Source organism: Dipodomys spectabilis, unplaced genomic scaffold (assembly GCF_019054845.1).
Source record: "Dipodomys spectabilis isolate Male_0828 unplaced genomic scaffold, ASM1905484v1 ptg000425l, whole genome shotgun sequence".
In the NCBI taxonomy this organism is placed as follows: Eukaryota; Metazoa; Chordata; class Mammalia; order Rodentia; family Heteromyidae; genus Dipodomys; species Dipodomys spectabilis.
In genome coordinates, this window is record NW_024871102.1 from 363,225 (window position 1) to 384,244 (window position 21,020).

A 21,020-nucleotide genomic window follows, 5' to 3' on the forward strand; every position below is an offset into this window, starting at 1 on the left:
GTTTTTTTCTTTCGTGCATTTGTTTCTAACGCAATTATAAAATTATTTCTTTGTTGCTTTGTATGTCCCTCCCCCACAGTATAACCCATGCTTTCACTGTATTTTATGTCGGTATAATTTGTGGAGGGGAAGGGGAAAAACAAGTCGTTTATATAAGGATACAGGTGGACCTGTTCCAACAATAAAAAGTACAAGCTGTCATGTCAAAAACGAACTTTACAACTTGGGTGGGGCGGAGGATTGGGTGGGGGGAAGGGAGGATGGGAAGCGATGGGAAGGGTAAACAAAGGAGGAGGCTACAATGCTTGATAATAAATGTACTCACTATCTTGCCAAGTAATTGTAACCCCTCTGTACAGTGTTTTCACAATAAAAAAGAAAAGTGAGTATACATTAGAGAGGCTGCAGAAATAACGTTAGGGTTTTTACTGTCTCTACCTATTAATGTAATTTTATTTCCTGGTATTGAAACTCTCCTCTTGTTATTATTGTATGTAATCCAATTCAGTTTATAACTATGTATTCAATGTGGGAAATCTACTTCAAAGAATTGTAAAGTTTTTTCCTTTTCAATCACCTTATCATTGTCAGGCTACACTGTGGTCATCATCATCATCTTTATCAAAATTATTATTAGCATTATAAGTGCTAATTAATGAAAGTCTTATATGTTACTATGATTTTGCTATTATTTGTCTTTTGATTAATATTTTTAATATTAACACTGTGCATGCGTCCATATTAAAATTTTGAACAAATAAAGAAACAAAAAACTAAACCATATCAAGTAGCTTGACTGTGAGCTTATAACAGATTATGGAATAGATTTTTGAAGCATTCCTAATTCCTAACCAGTATGAATTAACTTCCTCTCTCTGCCTCATTACACAAAAATATTTAAGAGTTTGGACAGAACTTTTTCAAGTAATATACTGTAAATATTACTACAATGTCATAAGAATATCTAAAATTCCCTTGAAAGTAAAAGCTATACTTTCCATTGAAATATTAGTTATTTTATTCTAGGAAACTTTCACAAAAATAGACTGCATATCTTTGAAATATAAAAGGTCAAAAATAGCAAAAATTTTTAGAAAGTCTGTCTTCAGAAATATATGTATATATAAACATTAATATTATGTGTAGAATGACATATATTTTTAGAGATTGTCATCAGAAATATATACATATATCTAAATTTATGTGTAGAATGATGTACACTATAGTGAAACAAAAATCTTAAAACATAATTAAAATAAAAAAAAATACAGCACACCAAGTGCCAGTGACTCACTCTTATAATTCGACCTGGGTAATGAGATCTTAGAAATGTGTTTGAAAGTGGCCCAGACAGAAAACTACTTCTTAGATTCTAATCTCTAATTAACCACTAAAAACATGAATTAGCTCTGTGTCTCAAATTGGAGATTGCTGTCCTTGAGCATAAAAAGGCTTAGGGATAATGCCCAGGCCTGCAAACAACACCCACAACAACAAAATGTATCACATTAATTTCACAAAAGCATCTTTTAACTGCTGTGAACATTTCTTAGAAACATGAATAAATGCCCCTGGAAAATGTCAAGTAAAAAGTATAGAATATTTACTTCTATGTTAAAGACATGACTATTTAGATTGTTTAAGATATTTAGGTAATGATTAGCAATTAAGAATAATGATCGGTAGGTAATATATTGGGAGTGGTTTGTCATTCTATTTTATGATAGTAATAGAATGATATTTATAATGGTTATATAAAATACTCTTGCTTCGTATTTGAATTATAATAAATGATAAACACTTTTAAATGTTTCCAATGGAAAGGAATATCAATTCTTATTTAATTTCAAGCAATTGAGAAAATTATTCCAAGGCTGGTTTGCTCTAAGACTATATATCTTTTCTTGTTCTAGTTTTCATATGTTCATAGAAATTAAAATTCCCAAAATTCAATGGATTTTGACATTCAGGAACATCTTCATAGATACTAATATTAGAATCCCTTAAGTGGAATTGTTTATTTCATTTGTTACTTTCACAAATGAATCAAGATGATATTGTATTTTGTTTCTTTTCACTGCTATTGGCTCTTATCTTGAGAATACTTTTTCCCTAGCAAAGTAGAGAAAAACAATTGGATTGACCAAGTAACATGGCTTTCATAAGATGCAGATGCATAGATTTGTGTCTTCTGTCATTTGCCAAAAGTTTCTTCCAGAAAAGGTTATCAATTATTTATAAGGGTTGGTTAATTTCTAGTTATTCCAGTTATCACATACACTTTTTAATTGAGTTAGCTCTGAATAAACTCAAAATAAACAGACAAAAAATCCTCAAAATCAACAGAAATCATATTATTGTTTTAAATGTTGTAGTTTACTAAGTTTTTAAGCAAACACAGAAAATATCTTTTTAGGTATTCTGCATTTTGTGTGAAGTATTTTAACAATAGTTTTTTTGCTGACATATAATTCACTTGAAATATATTATCTCCTTTTATTGTATGCATTTTAGTGCTTTGGAAATGAATTGTACAATCATAGGTTTTCCAAGCCTAATTTTCACAAATTTGCTTTTCTTCAAATAGAAATTCTGTAAATTTTAGAACAGACATTAAAGTAGATATAAAATTCATTTACAGGAATTTGTCAGGCATACATCCTCTATAGTGAGCCTTTTCAAAATTTGTTTTTTGGGATTATTTCCAGGGTCTCACACAGAGTACTCAAGTTCATGTAATGGATAGAACCTATTCAATTCTCTTTGACCTTTTGAAAACTTGCTTGCTTTAATGATTGAAGTATTATACAAATTCATTTGCTATGTGGAGTATATCAATTTCTCCACAAGTGTATTACTATATTTGTGTCATCTTTTTAGATGATGGTCCTACTAGTGAGTTTTCTCTTTATTTATTCTTGGATACTAAAGAGGAACTTATTTCATATGCTCCTACTATTTACAAATGTTCTTTAAAGAAATATCCTATTTGGGATAAAGATATATGGAATTAGAAGATATGAAAATACTTAGACTCAGAATCATTGTAGCATTAACATTGTAGCATTAACAAATATGTGTCCTCTATCTGTTAGATATGTTTTCACTTCTTTTATATTGTCCTTTGAATTATGAAAGATTGTAAGTTGATATTATCCAGTTCATTCTTGCTTTTCTTTACCCACTAATGCTTTCGATGTCATATTTTAGAAACCTTACTGATCCAATGCCATGAATTTTTATGTTTATGTTTTATATCTCACATTTTGTTTCATAATCATTTTTTATTTAAAATTTTTAAATTTTTGTATAAGGATTTAGGTAGTAGTATAAGAACTTTTTTTAAATCTAGGGAGGAAATAGTGCCACTACACCCATTTAAGATTCTATTTTTATTTCATAAAGTCATGGCATCCTTTTCAAATCTATTGACCATAAATCAGTAATATTTTATTGTGAAAATACCATACAGAGCGGTTACAATTACACAACAGTATTAACCAAAGCATACTATTTGCAGAGGAGTATTTAAAAGGTATTTATAATTTCTTATAAAATTGAACTTTTAATCCAACAAAATGAATACCAGATATCTATCACTTGGAAGATGTGAGCAGAAGTCAAAGGGAAGGAATAAAGAGAGTTATGGAGGAAGAGAGTGAAGGCATAATATTCAAATAAAAAACATGAAAGTGAGGTGAGGTTTGGAAGAGAATGTGAAAGTTATGTAAAGATACATTGTCCTTATAACCTGATTTGTGGAATGGAAATTCTTTTGAACAACTATTTAATAAAAATATAATTAAAAACAATGGAGACATCTGATCTTAAACTGCATTCTCTTAAACCATGAATCAATATAATAGTTTCCTCCTCAGAAATTTTCTTTGCAGGCATTTTCCTCATAATGCCAAAAAACTGACCAATGCAATGAATATCAATATATCACATTGCATATTGTAAATAGACACAATATAAAAATCACAGTAAAAAATGTTAGAATTCATCACATGATAACATAACAGGTAGAAAGTATCAAATGCTGAATGATAGTTTTTCCAAGTACTTTAACTATGGTATCAAACTTAATCCTCACAATAATCCCATAAAGTGGAACTACTTCCATTTTTAATTCTCTGATGATGTTATTGAAATCTTCAGAATTGGAATTACTAGTACAGCATTGCACGCTGGTAAGTGTTAGCCTGAGGCCCATCTCCCACTCTATCAAATAACCTCATTTTATTTTATGACTAAAATACCAGCACTTTGTCTACTAATTCTAGGAAAATTTCCCAGAATTATTGTGTACACTCTAATAATATGTGACATTATCTTTGTTAGAAAATAGGTAGCTATAATATAAAAATTCCAAGCTCATAATCAATTCAAACATCCCTGGTGAAAGGAACTGCTAAAGTATAACATTCTTGATTTCTAGCTCAAAATAGTAGAAATCATATTCTATCCCTTCACTCAACACTGCACTGCTTGGGGACCCCATCTCTGTTTAACAGAGTCATACCGAAAGAGTGTCCTGCCCAATTCCCGATGGAAACAGACTGCAGGTGTTATGGACCAATAATTTCCACATTGTAGCTCACCTAGGTTGTTTACCATTATAAGTATTTTGATTGCTTTTTATACCCAACATTCTGAGGAAAATGTACTACTTTAAAATGTTATTAAGGGCTGGGAAGGTAGCTCATTGGTAGAATGCTTGCCTTGCATGCATGAGGCCCTGGGTTCGATTCCTCAGCACCACATAAACAGAAAAAGCTGGAAGTGGAGTTTAGGCCCCACAACCAAAAAATAAAATGTTATTACATCAAGACTGATATAAAAATCACCTTTGACCCCAGATAAATATTTTACCTTTCATATACCCCAAAATGCAGTCTGAAGTATCATTAATGTCAGGAACAAGAGGTTAAAAATCATAGACCCAAGACCTAAGCATGAATTAAAGACTCTCCACCTTGTCAATACAATTGGTTTAAAAAGTCATCAATACTACTGCATTTTAAAAATTTTCTTATGAAATGAAGATTCAATTATAAATTATTAACACTTGAAAATAACTCATTTTCTTGGGAGTAGGACACAAAGCACAAGATTAATCCTAATCATTTTAAAGGACCTTTATTTATACTCCAAATTCACTCCCATAACTACAATGATATGAAAAATAACTGAAGTACAGAAACACAAAGAAATAATTTAACTGCATCATCTACATTCAAAGGACTGTGTTAATAGAAAACAAAGTTAAACTAATAATTAGCTTACCAAATTCACTTACATTCTTTTATTCTATTTCATTTATTTTCATAAAAACTAGATTTTCATAAGATTATGCATAAAATGTCTATATACCCACTTCCTTTTTCAGATCTTAACAATATTTATTTCAGAAATGTCTTTAGCTCTATAGTCAATGAAATGAAATTATACTAAAATATTCAAAGGGTTTTCTGAAATTGCAAGACTCGCTCTGGGATGTTATTTATATTGGAAAAGATATTCGAAAAGCCTTATTTGTTAAGTTGCGATAGTTACTCCCACAAAAGAGCCATTAGCCCTTTGCATGTACAAAACAACTTCAGATACATCCACTTTGTGGAGCTGACACATGCTTTTGGTTCGTTTGTTTTTGAAAGAAATATCTAACAAGCATATCAACAATACCGATTTTCAGTCAATATGATGGGATATTCAAAATTGATAAATATTGGGTTGATTACCTCGTAGTGTGAATAGATATGATCTTACAAAGAAAGTTATTTTCAACAGAAAGCTAGAAAGAGTTTATCCACTTTGTGTTTCACGGGAATAACCAGAAAGCAATACCTATTTGGTCCAGTTGGTCAAACTCACTCCATGAGCATATGTTAAAAGTATAACAAATTTAAGAGGTCAAATACTTATTTTGTAACGACAGTCATCATATAGCTCTAATTTACTACCTAAATATGTCTGAATCTTCTCACCTAACATATAATAAGAGCTGAAAGCAGTCTCTTTTATCTAACTTAATATGGTAAATCCTTTGATTCTGATATTATTTGACAAATAAAATGTACAAAAGAGTGGTCCAACTGAAATGACATGACAGAATTCTGATAAATAAAAACATTGCAACAAAGTTAGCTCTTTTCAGCCTCACCCTGTCCACATTGGCAAGCAACATTGCAACAGCACATGCACACATATACACATACACACATATGCATACATGTATACACACCTATACATGCATGCTAAATTCATGATTTATTGTACAAAAAAGTTCAAATAAAAAATTAATGATTAGTACAAATGATAATTTGCCTTACTACAAAATAAAACACAATCCAGGCACCACAAATGTTACATTTTACCTGCCTATCCACATGTGACCACGTTATTTATATTTAATTACTTAATTAACTAATTAATTCAATTATTTGTTTGGTGCTAATACTAAAGCTGGAACTCAGGGCCTGTCTCTGTCCCAGAATTTGTTATTTTTTTGTTTTAGTTTTCTCAAGGATATCATTTTACTGCTTGTACCACAGCTCCAGTTCTAGCTTTTGTTGGTTTCTTTCAAAGCAGAATCTAATGGACTTTTTTTTGTTTGATCTGGTTTCAAACCACAGTCCTCAGACTTCATCTTTCTGATTAGCTACGATTAATGGCATGAGCCACCAGTGTGGCTTTTGCTTTTTCCTTTATAGTTATCTAATGCACATACTTAGATAGTAATTTAAAAATGAGAGTATAGAAGCAAGATGTAAAGTGATGATTTTGTCCTGTCAGAAATTCAAGTTAGTAATGTAAATTTCTTCTTAAGAACATACACAAAAAATACCATGATATAGTATAAGAGAACTCACAATTGGACATATGAGTTTTAAGAGCTTTCTAATAGATCCATTATTTATTGGTACCCAAAATTAGAAAAAAAATGTATAATGTAGTACTAAAATAGTAGACCTTTACATGACTAGTTACATTCCTTGTTTTTTTAAAGACACTTGTTTTCATCTAAAAAAATAAGCCTGTCTATTTTCTTCATGTGGTTTCAATGATTGAAGGTGCTTAATGCGAAATAAAAATGTATTAGTAGTTCTTTGCTATCAATTAAATCTCACTTTGTCTTTTTGGAGAATATAATGATCAAAGCAATAGTTGAGAATCAGTAAGCAATTGTCCAGAATCATGCTTCCAGTGCAAGTGAATCAACATAAGTAATGCTCAATACCATTTTCCACAAAGTTTTGTCACAGATACAATCGGCCTACCTCCTTTTGCTGCTTTCCTAGCCTGGACCTATTCCTTCATTGTACATGCAAAGTGTGATTCAACTGATTTCATTCAGATCTGTTCCTACAATTATCAAGAATTTAGATTCTTGTCTGCAATAAGATTAAACCTACGTCTCTTCATGGAGGCTGCTAAAAATGTATTTACCAAATTCAAGTAAATACACAAATTTTATTTCCATCTTTTTTAAAACATAAAATTCTGTTTGCTCTATAAATTAATCAGAGGCATGCATTTGTGGCTATCTAGGTCATTGCACATTGTCTCTCTTCCTCTCTCTTTAATGTTTCTCATAGATAAGAGGATTGCTCTATAATTATTGTAATTTATTTTGCTTTTATATTTTTGGTTGCATCATTTTACTTTCTGCTCTGCCATTTCCCAAATGATTTATATAGAGGGCATTATTTCATCTTTTCTCATTCCTAGAATAAGCTGCACATGAAGACACTACTGGTCCTTATTTTCAGTCTGTATCTTTGAATATGGAAGAAAATCTTTCTTCTGCTCTGATCAATTCCATTCTCTCCAGTTAGAATAATTTCGAATAGTAAAAATGGAAAAGGGGAAAATAAATCACGGTGAAAAAACAGATGCAGAAAATTCACCGTATTTTTCTGAACAGTTCAACTAATATGAACTATTAGGGAAATACATGGACACCTCATTCTCACTGTCACTCAAAGCCTCTAGTTAGGCAATTCTTAGGAATATGAGGAACATGATTAAAAAGTGAGGAATGGTATCAATTGCAAAAAAAATGGAGAAGGATCCATGCAAATTTCTTCTTTTGGCTGCTGAAAATAATCAGGTTATTACAGTGCAGAGACTACTTTCCAAAAAAGCCACTCATGTGAATACTAGAGATGACGATGAGTATACCCATATTCATTAGGAAGCCTACAGTGGACACTTAGACACTGTCCATGAGTTGTTGGCTCAAGCGGCAGATATTCATGCAATAACTGTAGATGGTTGGACAACCCTGCCCAGTGATTATATCTGGAATAATACTAGAGTGGCTTTTTTCTTACTTCATCATGATTCAGATACCAATGGCCCCCTTGCTTCTTGCTGCTGGGAATAGAGATAGCAAAGACATGTTGGATCTGCTTCTGTTGAACCATTATGTCAAATCAGGTCTGAAGAACAACTTGGAAGAAACTGTATTTGATATTGCCAAAAGGATAAGTATGTATCACTATCTCTTTGAAGTTTTGCAAAGCTGCACAAATTGCTCTCCTAAATCATAATTGTTCGGTTAAGTTTATTAAATTTCAAAAATGCCATTGCATTATTTGTTTCCATACTAAATATTTTCACGATCCAAATAACAACAATAGCTTATTGTAACAATTAATGGATTCCATGGAAGTCTTCCAAGTGAATTGCATGACTTTGATGTCAAAATGTATTCAAGAGTTAGTTTTATACATCTATAATGATTTCTGGAGAGTTTTGGTATTTTTATTGTACTTAAGTGGTTACATAATTTCACAGTATTGTGGAATAGTGATGCTCAGTTAAAGTCACAAACACATTCTAACATTTCTGGAGCAAATTGTCTATCACAGTCTATAACATTTATGAGTTCTATGAGCTTTGCGATACAGTTATTCCTTCCACATTGGTTGGTATGTGCATTTCTTTTGTTTTGCATAACATCAGCTGTTCCCTTTTTCCCAATTGTTTTCTCCCTCCCATCCCTGCCATTAACTTGCTTAGTTCATTTTGGTCAGTGTCCAGTGCAGCTGACGGGTTTTTCCCTGATTCCCTCTACTTCTATGTCATCTTCCTGGTTCCCCTCCATTGTACACATATATACCATACATGTGATCAGCAGCATGGGGTTATTTAGTAGAGATTCGACCAGATGAGTGGAAGTCCTTTGTTTCTTAAGTCCTGTTAATTTTGTCGTATTACCTAACATTTTGGTTTTAACATCCACTTATCAGGGAGAACATGTACTGTTTGTCTCTTTGCTCTTGGCTTACCTTGCTCAACATGATCACCTTCTAGCTCCATCCATTTCCCTGCAAATGCCATTATTTTGTCATTTCTAATGGCTGCATAATATTCCATTTGTGTATAGATACCACAATTTTGGGATCCATTCATCTGTGGTGAGACATCTGGGTTGTTTCCATATCCTGGTTATTACGAACAGTACGGCAATAAACATGGAGGTGCATGTGTCCTTGTATACTGGTTCCTGTTGTTCAGGATGGATGCCTAGAAGTGGTATGACTGGGTCATAAGGGAGGTCAATATTTAGCTTTCTTAGGACCCTCCAGACTGTTTTCCAAAGTGGTTGTATGAGTGTACATTCCCAACAGCAGTGTAGTAGGGTTCCTCTTTCTCCACATACCCTCCAGCATTTGTCATTGGCTGACTTGAGGATGTGGGACATTCTGACTGGGGTAAGGTGGTGTCTCATGGTTGTCTTTATTTACATTTCCTTCAAAACCAGGGATGGTGAACATTTCCTAATGTGTTTCTTTGCCATTTTTATCTCTTCTTCTGAGAAGTCTCTCTTTAGTTCCCTTTCCCATTTAGTAATTGGTTTGTTAGGTTTTGGAGGGATTAGTTTCTTGAGTTCCCTGTATATACTGGATATTAACCCCTTGTCGGATATATTGCTGGTAAATATTTTCCCCAATTAATTGGTTGTCTTTCTAGGTTGGTTGCGATAGCTTTAGCTTTGCAGAAGCTTTTTATTTTAAGGTAGTCCCATTTGTCGTGTCTCACTCCAATTTGTTGTGACCCTGGGACTCTGTTCATGAAATTCTTTCCTGGACCTATAAGTACAAGTGTCTCCCCTACTCTGCCTGCAGTGGTTTCAGAGATTCAGGTTTAATGCTAAGGCCTTTGATCCATTTTGAGCTGATGTTGGTGTATGGTGATATGCTGGTGGCCACTTTTATTCTTCTGCATATGGCCACCCAGTTTTTCCAGCATTAGTGGTTGAAGAGGCTGTGTTTCTTCCATCGTCTGTCTTTGGTTCCTTTGTCAAATGTCAGCTGACTGTAGGCATGTGGATTTATTTCTGGATCTTCTATTCTATTCTATTTGTCTTCGGGTCTGTGTTTGTGCCAGTACCATGCTGTCTTTGTTATTATGGCTCTATAGTAGAGTTTGAAGTTTGACATGGGTATACCTCCCATGTTGTCTTTATTTGCTAGAATTATTTTGGATATTCTAGGTCTTTTTTGGTTCTATATGAATTTTTGGACTGTTTTTTATATTTCAGGGATATACATCATTGGGATTTTAATAGGAATTGCATTGAATTTGTATATTAATTTGGGCAGTATTGACATTTTCACTATATTGTATGCCTATAAAAGAGCATGGGAGGTCTTTCCATTTCCTAGTGTCCTCTGTAATTTTTTTCTTTAACTTTTTAGTTTTCAATAAATAGTTCTTTTACATCTTTGGTTAGGTTACTTCCTGAATATTTTATTTTGGGGGATGTTATTGTGAATGGGCTTGCTTTCCTTTATTTCCCTCTCTGCTTGTACATTGTCAGTGTACAGGCATGCAACTGGTTTTGGGGGGTTTATTTTGTATCCTGCTACGTTGCCGAAGTGATTTATGATTTTTAAGAGTTTGGGGATGGAATTTTTGGGATCGTGAAGGTATAGTATGATGTCATCTGTAAAAAGGGATAGTTTAATTTCTTCTTTCCCTATACAGATCCTTATAATGTCTTTTTCTTGCCTTATTGACCTGGCTAAGAGTTCCAGGGCTATATTGAACAGGAGTAGAGACAGTGGGCATCCTTGCCTTGTTCCTGATTTTTTTTGGGGGGGTCCGGTCATGGGGCCTGAACTCTGGGCCTGGGTGCTGTCCCTCAGCTCTTCAGCTCAAGGCTAGCACTCTACCACTTGAGCCACAGCGCCACTTCTGGCTTTTTTCTTTTTGCTTATGTGGTGCTGAGGAATCGAACCCAGGGCCTCAGGCATGCAAGGCAAGTGCTCTACCACTGAGCCACCTTCCCAGTCCCCTTGTTCCTGATTTTAAGAGAATTGGTTGTAGCTTTTCCCCATTAAGTATAGTATTAGCTATTGGTCTGTTGTAAATGGCTTATAATGTTTTAAGAAATGTTCCTTCTATTTCTATTGCCTCCAGAGCTTTTAGCATGAATGAATGTTGAATTTTATCAAAAAATTTTTCTGCATTTGTGGAGATAATCATGTGATTCTTGACCTTGGCTCTGTTGATGTGTTGGATTATATTTATTGACTTACGTATGTTAAACCATCCCTGAATCTCTGGGATGAAGCCTACATGGTTTTAGTGTATGGCTTTTTTTTATGTGTTTCTGCATTCTGTCAGCTAGAATCTTGTTAATGACCTTTGCACCTGTGTTCATCAAGGACATTGGCCTGTAATTCTCCTTTTTGGTTGGGTCTTTGCCTGGTTTGGGGATGAATGTGATATTGGTTTCGTAGAATGTGTTTGGGTTAGCTCCCTCCTTCTCTGTTTCTCTGAAGAGCTTGAGGAGTGTAGGTATTACTTCTTCTTTAAAGATCGTATAGAATTCTGTTGTGAATTCATCTGGTCCTGGGCTTTTGTTTGTTGTTGTTGGAAGACCTCTGATTGCTTCCCGTATCTCGTTGTAGGATGTTGGCTTATTTAATTGATTTACTTCTTCTTTGCTCAATTTGGGAAACTTGTATTTCTCTGAAAATGCATCCATTTCTGCCAGGTTTTCTTTCTTTAGAGGGTATAACTTTTGAAAGTAGTCCGTTAAAATTGTTTGGGCATCTTGGGTACGTGTTGTGATTTTTCCCGTAGCATCCCTAATCCTGTTAATATGGGTTTCCTCTCTTCTTTTTTAAATTAATCTTGCCAAATATCTATCAATTTTATTTGTTTTCTCAACCAGCTTTTTGTTTGGTTAATTTTGGCTATGATTCTCCAATTCTCTATTTGAATAATCTCCGCTCTTAGTTTGGCTATCTGGCTGTGTTTAGTAAATTTAGGTTCCATTTTTTCATGTTTTTCTACCTGTTTTATTTGCAACATGAGATTATTTTCTTGGTCTGTCTCTATTTTCTTGATCTGGGCACTGATGGCAATAAATTTGTCCATCAGGACAGCTTTTGCTGTGTCCCAAAAGGTTTTTGTGATGCATTTTCATTTTCATTGAGTTGTAGGAATTTTTTAAATTTCTTCTTTAATCACTTCCATTACCCAGGCATTGCTTTGATGTGAGCTGTTCAATTTCCATGTATTTTAGTAATTTCTGCAGTATGTTTTGTTATTGAGAACTAGCTTGATTCCACTATTGTCAGATAGGATACAGGGGATTATGTCAATCCCCTTGAATTTGCTTAAGTTTCTTACATGAACTATTATATGGTCTATTTTGGAGAAAGTACCATGAGCTGCTGAGAAGAATGTGTACTATGTTGTTTTTAGGGTGAAATACTTGGTAAATGTCAGTTCTGCTTGAAGTATGGCCTCATTAATTCGATAGCTTCTTTGCCAATATGCTGGTTGGTAGACCTGTCCTTTGGTGAGAGTGGGGTGTTAAAGTCTCCTAGTATTATCATATTGGATCTATTTTATTCTGTAAGTTTGAGAGTATTTGCTTAACATATTTGGGTGCATCAATGTTTGGGGAATGTTAGGTAGATTATGGTAATATCCCCCTCTTGTATTGTTTCCTGTATTAATATGTAGTGTCCATCCTTGTCCTTTTGTATTGATTTTAGTTTATTTTTTTACTGTTGATTGGATCTTTTTTTAAAATTTTTTTATTGTAAAGATACTATACAGAGGGTTACAGTTACGTGAGCAAGGTAATGAGTACACTTCCTATTGAGCATTGTTACCCCCTCCATTGTTTTCCTCCTACCATCCCTGCCCTCCTTACTTCCCCGAGGTTCTTTTTTTTAAAAAATTGTGATTAAGTGATTACATAACTTCCCAAATTTCACAGTATTGTGGAATAATGATGCTCATTTAAAGTCACAAGTTCATTCTAAATTTCCTGGAGCAAATTGTCTATCACAGTCTATAACATATAACAGTGTACACAAAACAACATACATGTGATCAGCAGTATGGGGATATTTAGTAGTGTTTCGACCAGATGAGTGGGAGTTCTTTGTTTCTTAAGTCCTGTTAATTTTGTCATATCACCTAACATTTTGGATTTAGCATCCACTTATCAGGGAGACCATGTACCGTTTGTCTCTTTGCTCTTGGCTTACCTTGCTCAAAATGATCACCTTCTAGCTCCATCCATTTCCCTGCAAATGCCATTATTTTGTCATTTCTAATGGCTGCATAATATTCCATTGTTTGTAGATACCACAATTTTTGGATACATTCATCTGTGGTGGGGCATCTGGGTTGTTTCCATATCCTAGCTATTGTGAACAGTGCTGCAATAAACATTGAGGTGCACGTGTCCTTGTATATTGTTTCCTATTGTTCACGGTAGATGCCTAGAAGTGGTATGACTGGGTCATAAGGGAGGTCAATCTTTATCTTTCTAAGGACCCTCCAGAGTGCTTTCCAAAGTGGTTGTATAAGTGTACATTCCCACCAGCAGTGTAATAGGGTTCCTATTTCTCCACATACCCTCCAGCAATTGTCATTGGATGATTTCTGGATGTGTGACATTCTGACTGGGGTAAGGTGGTATCTTTGTCTTTATTTGCATTTCCTTCACCAACAGGGATGATGAATATTTCCTCATGTCTTTCTTTGCCATTTTTATTTCTTCCTCTGAGAAGTCCCTCTTTACTTCCCTTGCCCATTTAGTAATTGGTTTGTTAGGTTTAGGAGGGATTAGTTTCTTGAGTTCCCTGTATATACTGGATATTAACCCCTTGTCTGATATATTTCTGGTAAATATTTTTTCCCAATTAGTTATTTGTCTTTCTAGCTTGGTTGCAATAGATTTAGCTGTGCAGAAGATTTATATTTTAAAGTTGGCCCATTTGTTGAGTCTCTCTCCAATTTGTTGTGATCCTGGGACTCTGTTCAGGAAGTTCCTTCCTGTGCCTATTGGTTCAAGTGTCTCTCCTACTCTGTCCTGCAGTAGTTTCAGAGATTCAGTTTTAATGTTAAGATCTTTAATCCATTTTGAGTTGATGTTGGTGCATGGTGATAGGCTGGGGTCCACTTTTAGTTTTCTGCATGTGGCAGCCCAGTTTTCCCAGCAGTAGTGGTTGAAGAGGCTGTGTTTCTTCCATTGTATGTCTTGGGCTCCTTTGTTTAATATCAGCTGCCTCTAGGCATGTGGATTTATTTCTGGATCTTCTATTCTGTTCCATTGGTCTTCTGGTCTGTTTTTGTGCCAGTACCATGCTGTCTTTATTATTATAGCTCTGTAGTATAGTTTGAAGTGCGGCATGGATATCCCTCCCATTTTGCCTTTATTCCCTAGAATTGGTTTGGCTATTCTAGGTCTTTTGTTGTTCCATATGAATTTTTGGACTGTTTTCTGTATTTTAGTGATGTAAGTCATTAGGATTTTAATAGGGAATGCATTGAATTTGTATATTAATTTTGGCAGTATTGCCATCTTCACTATATTAACTTGGCCTATCCAAGAGCATGGGAGGTCTTTCCATTTCCTAGAGTCTTCTGCAATTTCTGTCTTTATCTTTTTATAGTTTTCATTAAATAGTTCTTTTACATTTTTGGTTAATTCCTAAATATTTTATTTTGGGGGAGGTTATTGTGAATGGGGTTACTCCCTTTATTTCCCTCTCTTCTTGTACATTGTCAGTGTACAGGAAGGCAACTGATTTTTGTGGGTTTATTTTGTATCCTGCTACTTTGCCGAAGTGATTTATGATTTCTAAGAGTTTGGGGATGGAGTTTTTGGGATCATGAAGGTATAGTATCATGTTGTCTGCAAAAAGGAATAGTTTAGCCTCTTCTTTCCCTATGCGGATCCCTTTCATGTATTTTTCTTGCCTTATTGACCTGGCTAAGGCTTCCAGGACTATATTGAAGTGCAGTGGAGACAGTAGGCATACTTGCCTTGTTCCTGATTTTAGGAGAATTGGTTGTAGCTTTTCCCCATTAAGTGTATTATTGGCTATTGGTCTGTCATAACTGGTTTAATTGTTTTAAGAAATGTTCCTGCTATTTCTATTTTCTCCAGAGCCTTTAGCATTAATGAATGTTGAATTTTATCAAAGGTCTTTTCTGCATCTGTGGCAAAAATCATGTGATTCTTGACCTTGGCTCTGTTGATGAGTTGGATTACATTTATTGACTTACAGAATAAAATAGATCCCAATACGATAATACTAGGAGACCTCAACACACCACTCTCACCAAAGGACAGGCCTACCAACCAGAGGATTGGAAAAGAAGCTACCAAATTAAATGAGGCCATACTTCAAGCGGAATTAACTGATATCTACCGAGTATTTCACCCTAAAACAACACAGTACACATTCTTCTCAGCAGCTCATGGAACTTTCTCCAAAATAGACCATATCATAGTTCATGCAAGGAACTTAAGCAAATACAAAGGGACGACATAATCCCCTGTATCCTATCTGACCATATGGAATCAAGCTAGTTCTCAATAACAAAGCATACCGCAGAAATTTCTCTAATACTTGCAAATTGAACAGCACACTTCTTAGCAATGCTTGGGTAATGGAAGAGATCAGAGAAGAAATAAAACATTTCCTACAACTCAATGAAAATGGAAAAAAAAAAAAAACCTCGCAAAGACACTTGTGGGACACAGCAAAAGCTGTCCTGAGGGGTAAATTTATCGCCCTCATTGCCCACATCAAGAAAATGGAGACAGACCAAGTAAATAATCTCATGTTGCAATTAAAACAGCTAGAAAATCATGAAAAAATGGAACCTAAAATTACTAGACGGAGCCAGATAACCAAATTAAGAGCAGAGATTAACCAATTAGAAAATCAGATAATTACAGCCAAAATTAACCAAACAAAAAGCTGGTTCTTTGAAAAAATAAACAAAATTGATGGACCGTTGGCAAGATTAATTTAAAAAGATAAGAGAGGAAACCCATTTTAACAAGATTAGGGATGCCACGGGAAAAATCATAACACGTACCCAAGATATCCAAACAATCCTAATGGGCTACTTTCAAAAGTTATACTCTCTAAAGGAAGAAAACCTGGCAGAAATGGATGCATTTTTAGAGAAATCCAAGTTGCCCAAACTGAGCAAAGAAGTGAACCAATTAAATAAGCCAATATCCTACAACGAGATACAGGAAGCAATCAGAGGTCTTCCAACAACAAAAAAAAGCTCAGGACCAGATGGATTCATAGCAGAATTCTATAAGACCTTTAAAGAAGAACTAATACCCACACTCCTCAAGCTCTTCAGAGAAACAGAGAAGCCAATATCACACTCATCCCCAAACCATGCAAAGACCCAACCAAAAAGGAGAATTACAGGCCAATTTCCTTGATGAACTCAGGTGCAAAGATCCTTAACAAGATTCTAGCTAAAAGAATCCAGAAACACATAAAAAAATTCATACACTATGACCAGTTAGGCTTCATCCCAGAGATGCAGGGATGGTTTGACATTGTAATGATTTTAATAACAAGTTTATTTTTATCAGATATAAGGATTGCTACACCTGCTTTCTTATTAGGGGCATTTGATTGGTAGATCCTTTTACAACCCTTTACTCTGAGTTTGCATGTTTGGCTTAGAGGTGGGTCTCCTGAAGGCAACAGATGGATGAGTCCTGTTTTAGGATCCAATCTGCAGTTCTTTTTCTTTTGATTGGTGAAATAAGTCCGTTAATCTTAAGAGACAGAATAGAGAGATGCATTATGGTCACTGTTTTTCTTCTTTCTTTTCCTCTGTCCTTGCTCAGATAGACTTCTATTAATGCTCGTCTGGGTGCAGGTCCCTGTTCCTGGTTGCTTTTCTCAGGTTGTGTTCCACCTTTTAGTAGTCTTTGTAATGCTGGCTTAATGTTTATGTATTAATTTAGTTTTTTCTTTGCTATTAAAAATTTTCATTTCTCCATGGAATGTGAATGCTAGCTTTGCCGAGTATATCAGTCTGGGTTGGCAGTTATTGGCTCTCAGTGCTCATGTGGTACTTTCCCAGGCCTTTCTTGCATTCAGTGTTTGTGTGGAGAGATCTGTAGTGATTGTAATATTTTTCCTATAGTAGTATAGCTCCTTTCTTCATTTTTGTTGCATGCAAGTTTGTTTCCTTATCATTCAGATCTATCATTTATACTATAATGTGTCTAGAAGTGTTTCTCCTGGGATCCTGCTTGTTAGGTGTTCTATATGCTTCTGTTATGTGGGTAAGATGTTCTTTTTAGAGATGGGGAAAATTTTCACCGATTATCTTGTGGAATAGGTGCTGCATTCTCTTGCTTTGATATTCCTCATCTTCGTATATGAAGGTTAAATTTCTTGGCACTATCTGCTTGTCCTTGAATTTCCCTTTGGTATAATTTAAGTGATTTTTCAATATCTGTCATTTTTTGGTCCAGTTGATGTATTCTGTCTTCTGTATTCCATTTTGTTCACTCTGTTAACTGTGGTTTCCATTGTGGTTTGCATGGAGGAAAGGGACTCATTGTTGATTTCAATGGATTCAATGTTGGTTTTCTAAATACTAATCTCACCTCTTAATGAGGTATGTACTGCCTCTATTTTGTCACTTATCTCACGGCTTAGTGAGGTGTGTGCTACCTCTATTTTTGCATGCATCTCCTGTTTGATGTCCTGCACCTCTTTTGGTATTTCGACCCAGTGTTCTTTCAAATTCTGGTCTATTTCTCACTTTATTCTTGAGTCATTGCCTCCAGCATGTCTTGGATATAGTGTTTGTCTTCCATTCCTGCTTTTCTCCCACTGGGGCTCTCCCCTGGATTGCTGCTGGCTTTTAGAGATAGCTTGCTATCCTAGGTGTTGATAAACCTTGTAATATTTCTCTGTGATTTTCTCATGGGGATTCAGGGATTATTGCAGACTAATCTGAAATTTTGTTTTGGCAATAGGTGTCTGTCTTTGCTTGATTACTGTTTCTGTGCTGGTAGAGAGAGTCTGTACCTGATCTCAGTTCTGTTGGGGGCCGACCTCCAGCTCCTGGTCTGACCCACACAGGATTCTCAGCTCTCTGCTGTAGATCACTGGCAGTTCCCGCCTTTAGAAGGGTTGAGCAGCCTAGATTGCTCCTGTTTGTTTCTACAGGTGCTCTTGGCGAGTTCGGATGTGCTGGATGTACTCTCCCAGATGCTGGAGTCTGCTATGGTCTCCTGATGTTTTGTTTTGTTTTACTTTTTGGCTAGTTGTAGGCTTGAACTCTGGTCTTGGGTGCTGTCCCTCAGCTCTTCAGCTCAAGGCTGGCACCCTACCATTTGACCCATAGCACCACATCTGGCCCTTTCTGCTTATGTTTTGTTGAGGAATCAGATCCAGGGCCTCTTGCACATAAGACAAGCACTGTACTGCTGAGCAACTTACCAGCCTGAGCTCCTGACTATTATCAGGTGCTGGAGGCCTGTCTTGTTCAATTCCCAGCCTAGAATACATGGGTCGGGTTCTTGTGGGGTTTGGGCTTCTCTTGTCCTGAACCCCCTGCACCTTTTGCTGTCACAGGCATGATTACCAGGGGTGCATTTCCCCTGTTTTTCTCCCCTCTGCTGAAGCGTATACTCACCTTCTGATTTCAGTTGGGAGGAGTTAGTTATGTTGCTCAGGCACCAGATCCCCAGGCCTGGTCCCAGACCCCAGCCTGGGGCACACCTGATGGACCTGTGCTGCTATGTATCCCACCTAGATTACGCAGCTTGGAGTACACAGTTCAAATTTCTTCCACTGTTGGGTGTCTTGACCCAGTGGCATTGTTCCAGGCTTGGGCATTTAAGCTTCCTTCCAGGGTCTCTCTTGTTCAAGCCTTGCCAGCTGAGTGTGATCCATGGGCTGGTGGAGCTCTTGAACAGTTTCTAGTTTTAGTGGGTCCTGTGGTGCAGGTTTTGGGGTAGGGGGTCTGGGGATTCCCACCAGCTCTGGTCTCCTTTGAGGAATACACTGTCCCCTGTGGAGTACTCACCCTGGAGCTAGTTGTTTCTGTGTGATGTAGGTTGCTGGTTGCCGTTGCAGTGAGAGTTCAATTGAGGTAGTTGTGGGCTAGGCTGAGAGGTGGTGGCTCCGTGTGTTTCTTTTCTGTCACTGCCTCCATTGATACTGTTTGGGTCCACTCCACGGGATGGGCCTCCGGCCTCCACCCGAGGGGTGGGGAAGGGGCCTCTGTGCAGGTGCTGATCTCTGGGGTTTGTCTCTGTTTGCGCTCTCTTGATCAGCATCAGTTCCTTTCAGTTCTTCTGCTCTGGTGTTCTGTGGGCATCTCATGTATCTCTGAGGTTCCTGCCATGGGGCTGAGTGGCTTTGGTGGGATGGTGCCTCTCTGCTCGAATGGAGAGTGAGGGGAAGGGGTGGGATCTTTGTGTAAGTTCCCTGCTCAGAGGTTTCTTCATTCATCACGATCAGCGGGTCTGACACTGGTACCTCAAGGGGCTTTGGTGCGGGTGATCTGCACACAGCTCCCTGTGTCTCTGGGCCACCGGCAGCTCCCACCAGGCCAGGCTGGCCATGGCTTGGCACGCTGCTTTGTAACCATTAGACGTTGGGGGAGGGGTCTTCATGCTTCTCTGTTGTGAAATTCTTCTTTTTACTCCTGTTTTTCTCTGGATGTTGATTTTTTTGTTGTCGGTATCTTGGGGAGATTAAACGTTGGAACTCGAACTCTCTTTTTGGTTGGGGAGAGCTGTGGCATTCCCCTACTTCCCCGTCGCCATCTTGGACCCCCTCGAGTTTTTGCTTTTTTTATTCAGATATAATTTTAATTTATCTGTTGAAATGAGTACTAAAGAAACTAAAGATATTTCTGGTGCTTATCTGAAAAATTATACTTTAAAATATTCTGTATTCTGTTTGTATAATGCCCATAATCTATTTTATTCTTTCCTAGATATAAGACCTTGAATACTACATTGTTTTATAATATATAGGTTCATTAATAAATATGTCCTTTCAGATTGCATTCCATACCAAAACAGTTTAAGATTCCTTTTTTACTAGGTCTTTATAGTATATTTCTTTGGAATAAAATGACAATGTTGTCTAATTTTAAAAGTTTTATAAAGATTATGCAATGTAAAGGCCTTTCTAAGGTGAATATTTAACTGATGTCAAACTAACTTTTATTTATATGAATTACATTTATTCTTACACTTGTAATTTTGTAATCAACTTTTTAATAATTGTTTTTCATTTCTTGCATCTGAAGAATGAAAATTATGGAATAATTCACAGATTTTCATATCATCCTTTGCAATTGCCATGTTAATCTCTATATTGGTGTAATTTTGATATATGTGCTGCTGAAGCATATAATGTCCTCTAAATTAAGGTAGTTAATGATGCAATATTTATACAGGATTATATCCTTGGGTGCCTATATGTAACAAGGAAACATTATTGTTCCTATCAATGCTACTGATCTTTCCCTAAAATTCTGTGTATAATGGAAAATAATTATATTGTTCAATTGATTGCTCACGTTTGCAATTTTTTTGTCAATGACTATTTTAAATCTTTTTCATTTTAGATTTAATCATACTTTGAAGCATTTTTAGCTAGGTCCAAAGGGGATGGCTTTTTCAAGTACTTATTTATCCAACTGAGTTAGCTCTGTGTAGCTAACAGATT

At 35.9% G+C, this 21,020-nt stretch overlaps 1 pseudogene; it reads right to left on the reverse strand.

Annotated features, from left to right (window-relative positions):
• Positions 1 to 20,602: 20,602 nt before the first annotated feature.
• Positions 20,603 to 20,701, reverse strand: LOC122097702 (annotated as a pseudogene).
• Between the last annotated feature and the right edge of the window lie 319 nt (positions 20,702 to 21,020).